We start from the raw sequence: 5,471 nt of genomic DNA, 5'->3' as shown, positions 1-5,471 counted from the left end.
CTCTTATTGGCTGCTTCTCTCCGCTTCACACCCTGGTGCTTGATTGCTGCCAAGGGTTCAGTCAGAACAGAAGGCACCTTCCACCTCCCTGAACCTCAGCTGCCAGACTCTCTTTCTACAGACGTTTTGGAGCCCAAAGAAGGGCAGGGACTTGGGACTTGTCTGAGGTCACCTAGTTAGTTAATGATAAAATCAGGCCTTGGGGCTCAGATGGTGTGTGTTACCATTGTTGGGTGTGTGTGTGTGTGTGTGTGTGTGTTGTGTGTGTGTTGGGGGCCTTAGTTGAGAGTCTAACAGGAAAGATACAGGCAGTCAAGTCCCACAAGGATCAGAGTCCAGACCAGGAGTGCCAGGGATTACATCATTAGAACAAAAGGGGAGGGATTTCCCCAACGATCCAGTGGTTAAGACTCTGCCTGCCAGTGCAGGGGACATGGGTTCGATCCCTGGTCTGGGAAGATCCCACGTGCCACAGGGCAGCTAAGCCCGTGGGCCACGAGCCCACATCCTGCAGCTACTGAAGGTCTCGTGCTCTCGAGTCTGTGCTCTGCAGCGAGAGAGACCACCATCAAGAGAAGCCTGCAGGCTGCAGGGAAGAGTAGCCCCCTCTCACTGCAACGAGAGAAAGCCCGCATGTAGCAATGAAGACCTAGTGCAGCCAAAAGTAATTAATTAAAAAACGAAAGAATAGAAGGGAAAGGAATGTTTCCCCAAACCGGTACTGTGCACCTCTGCTTGCCAGACACCTGGATGCCCATCATCTCATTAAACAGCCTCTGAGACAGGAGTTACTGTCTCATGTTAAAAGTGAGGAAACCCAGTTGGAGGTCTGGTGACTTGTCTGAGGCCCTCCTGCTGGCAAAAGGCAAAGGGAGGGATTTGATCCCGGGAGTGGGAGTGCGCCTCCCCCTGGAAAACAAGGCAACTTCTGAAATCCTTTTTGGAAGGTGGTGCTGAGGACTTGTCTTGAGGTTGCATTTGTGTAACAAATCGTGGGTTTTGCTCATATCATAGATTTAATTGGGGGAGGTGATGGGAACATACAGCATAATAAAATGTATTGGGTCTTTGTCTGTGGTTCCCGGCACAGAGCTCCTAAAACCCTTGGATTTCCTGAGTGACAGTAGTGTCTTTTGTTATCCCAAATGAACCCCTTCAACCATGTTTTTGTTTTTTTAATTTTATTTACTTATTTTTTTATTTTGGCTGTGCTGGTTCTTCACGCTGCTCAGGCTTTTCTCTAGTTGTGGGGAGCAAGGGCTACGCTCTGGTTTTGGTGCTTGGACCTCTCATCGCAGCGCCTTCTCCCGCTGCAGAGCACAGGCTCCAGGGATGCAGGCTGCAGTAGTGTGGCTCCTGGGCTTAGCTGTTCCTCGGCGTGAGGGATCTTCCTAGATCAGGAATCGAACCCGTGTCTCCTGCATCGGCCGGTGGATTCTTTACCACTGAGCCACCAGGGATGCCCTCAACCATGTATTGAAAAAGTCAGAATTTTCAGCCCCAACCCCAGACCCCAGAGAGGGGAAAGGACTGGCCACCGAGTTCAGTTACATGACGAATGATTTAATCAGTTGTACATCTGTAATAAAATCCCACATAAAAACCCTGAAGTGGGACTTCCCTGGTGGTCCAGCAGCTAAGACTCCGTGCTCCCAGTGCAGAGGGCTCAGGTTCAGCCCCTCATCAAGGAACGAGACCCCACACGCTGCAACTAGGAGCCTGAAGGCCTCAACTAAAGATCCTGCGTGCCGCAACTAAGACCCAGCGCAGCCAAATAATTTCTTTTTAATTTGTAAAAATTAGAGAAAAGGGCTTCCCTGATGGCTCAGTGGTGAAGAATCCGTTTGCCAGTGCAGGAGACCCCGTTTTGATCCCTGATCTAGGAATACACCGCACACCACGGAGCAGCTAAGCCCGCACCACAACTACTGAGCCCGTGCCCTAGAGCCTGGGAGCTGCAGCTCCTGAGGCCCTTGCACCCCAGAGCATATGCTCTGCAAAAGGAAAAGCCACCACAATGAGAAACCCGTGTACCACAATTACGGAGTAGCCTCCACTCGCCACAACCTGAGAAAGCCTGTGCACCAACAAAGAGCCAGCACAACCAAAAATAAACAGATAAAAAAATTTCTTTAAAGATAAAAAAAAAACCTGAATCAATGAGGCTCAAGGAGTTTCTGGGCTGGTGAAAACCTCAATGAGCTGGTAGGGTAGCCCATCCAGAGAGGGTATGGAAATTCCATGCCCACCTTTCCACCTTAGTCTATGTACCTCTTACATTGGCTGTTCCTGAGTTGTATCTTCTAAAATAAAACCATAAGTATAGTGCTTTCCTGAGGGCTGTGAATCATTTCAGCAAATTATTGAATCTGAATGGGGTCAAAACCACCACTCTCATGAGGTGGTCATGGGAATGCTGGAATTTGCAGTCAGACAGGCAGAAGTTGTGGGTGACTGGGCACCCCACTTGCCACTGGCATCTGAAGTGGGAGGCAGTCTTGTGGGCTCCCTTCACTTATGACATCTGTGCCATTGAATCAAAGCTTAGGACACCACTTGGTGTCAGAGAATTGCTACTTGGAACATATTGGTGTTGTAACATAGGACACTCCACTCTCTCCCTTTCCAAACAATGATTTTGCACTGCTCTCCCTGTTCCAAAGTCAAGACTGTGAAACAATACAATTCAGAGGCTCAGGCTTGGAGCCCTTTGCGGTACTACACATAGACTGCTGATAAGGTCCTCCAGAGCCAGAGAAGAAATTATGCTCATAGTTTTGAGTACTAAGGTGTTTTTTTTTCTTATAAACTTATCTCTCTAGTCATGATCCAGCTAATCATCATTATAGATGAATAAAGATGCCCATTTAAAAGAAAGGAAGGAAGCCAGACAGGCAGCAAGAAAGAAAGACAGATAAAAAGGATTTCTTGGATAGAACTGAGACAGAAGGCAGATGGGTCCCAGGCTAGGTATTTGCAATGAGGCTCCTGTTTACATTTCTTGGGGCAGGAAAAAAGTGGACTTCAGGCTGGACATATACACGTATACCTCTCGTTTGCATTTTCAGAAACAGGAGATAGATGGGCTCCAGGTTAGATATTTACAACCAGTCTCCTGCTTGCTCTCCAAAATGGGAGTAACGACTGAAACGGGATAGATAGCCAGGCTTTCTCTCCTGAGGACACCTTGGATAACAGTCATGGCAGGAACAGAGCGGCTAAACCTTGTTTGAGTAACGAATCAAGAGGCCAAATATTTCCCATCCTTGGGGCAAGGAAGACATTGCACATGGGCAGAAAGGCTCCTAGGGGGTCAAAAGTCAAGGGATGCCAGGCCCTAATAAGTAATGCTTCTTTACTCCCAAAAGCCTCTGCGTTGAAATCCATCTTGGAAAAAAGTCACGTACACATGTTGCCTAGGGCAGGTCAGGTGTGGAAAAATAAATCAGACTGTTGGCCAAAGGTAAACAAAGACCCAGAAGAACTGCCCTATATAAGTTTGTTAACCACTTTTTTTCTGGTTCCTCCTCATTAGGGAAGATTCCCACACACTTTCTCTCCAGGTGCCCTTGTTTTGCTTCTTTCTTAACTAAACAAACAGTTTCTCTGTGTGTTGTCCCATTTGTGTGCTATGTCTCTAATAATAAACTTTGTACTCATTTTTACAGTTTTTGCCTCCAGTGAAATATTTCACTGGAGGCAAGAGCCAGGGAAAAATAACCTCTAACCGTTGCTGGTCTGGTGGCAAGGATTCATGGTATCCATCCAGGCCACCTGGATGGAAACACTTCTGCCTGGCTGCCTGCAAATTCCAGCATTCCCATGACCCACCCCCCAGCCCCCAGCCCCCAGATTCAAATAGTTCAATTCCTGGGCAGGGAATTAAGGTCTGGCTTCATGCCACCAACTCACTCTGCTGCCTCTCCGAGATGAGAACCACTCTGACCAAAGGTTTCATAGCTCACGAACCAATCTAGAATCTGCGCTTAACTCAAATCTGTGACTCTACAGAGGTTTCAAGTCTTAGACTGAGTAACCTCAGCCAACTTGAGATGCGTAAATGAGTTTGCATTTCATTAAGATACGAGCGAGGAGGGAATGGTGAAGTAAACACAATAACCCCTATAATGTTAACACACACATTGAATTAGAAATTAATTTCTCTTCTGCTAAGTTGCTTCAGTCGTGTTCGACTCTGTGCGACCCCATAGACGGCAGCCCACCAGGCTCCCCCGTCCCTGGGATTCTCTAGGCAAGAACACTGGAGTGGGTTGCCATTTCCTTCTCCAATGCATGAAAGTGAAAAGGGAAAGTGAAGGCGCTCAGTCGTGTCCAACTCTTAGCGACCCCATGGACTGCAGTCAACCAGGCTTCTCTGTCCATGGGATTTTCCAGGCAAGAGTACCTAGAGTGGGGTGCCATTGCCTTCTCAAATCTGTCTTCTACTAAGTTGTAAACTCCAGATCAGTATTTGTTTTTGCTGACCATTGTGTCCCTGGCAGTCAGCACTGCAAGGAGTTCCTGCCTCAAAATAGGCTCAGCTTGATAAATATTTGTTGACTGAATGAATATTGACTCAAATGTATCATTTAAAAAGGAAAGTCTATCTCATTCCTTGCTGGTAGGAATGAGATGTAACAAAAAGGTATGTAACTACTTTGGAAGACAGTTTGGTGACTTCTTTCAAAGCTAAACATAGTCTAACAGTTGGATCCAGCAATCAGACCTCCAGCTGTTTATCCAAATGAACTGAGAAGTCAGGTCCACACAAAAACCTGCACATGAATATTTACAGCAGTTTTATTTATAATTGCCAAATACTGGAAATAACCAAATGCCCTTTGAAAGGTGAATGGATAGACATGCTGGCATATCCATACAATGAATAGTATCCAGCAATAAAAAGAAATGAGATATCAGGCCAATGAATAGTATCCAGGAATAAAAAGAAATGAGATATCGAGCCACTAGAGACTAGGGAGGAACTTTAAATACATATTACTTAATAAAAGAAGGGAGTCTGAAAAGGCTCCATATTGTCTGATTCCAACTACATGACATTCTGGAAAAGGCTAAACTATAAGAACAGTTAGAAAAAAAAATCAGTGGTCAGCAGAGGCTTGAGGAGTGGGGAAAACAGGTGGAGTAGAGATTTTTAGGGCAGTGAATCGATTTTGAATGATACTGTAATGACTGGGGCTTCCCTGGTGGCTCAGACACTAAAGAATCTGCCTGCAATGCAGGAGACCCAGGTTTGATCCCTGGGTCAAGAAAATGCTCTGGAGAAGGAAACAGCAACCCACTCCAGTATTCTTGCCTGGAGAATTCCACCACAGTGATAGATATATGACATTACGTATTTTGTCAAAACCCACAGTATGTACAACACAAAGAGAGAACCCTATCCTTTACTATGAACAAAACCCATCAATATTGGTTCATGAACTGTAACAAATGTACACCTTTAGGCA

Source organism: Capra hircus, chromosome 11 (genome assembly GCF_001704415.2).
Source record: "Capra hircus breed San Clemente chromosome 11, ASM170441v1, whole genome shotgun sequence".
Lineage (NCBI taxonomy): Eukaryota > Metazoa > Chordata > Mammalia > Artiodactyla > Bovidae > Capra > Capra hircus.
Note: the sequence above shows the minus strand (reverse complement) of the source record.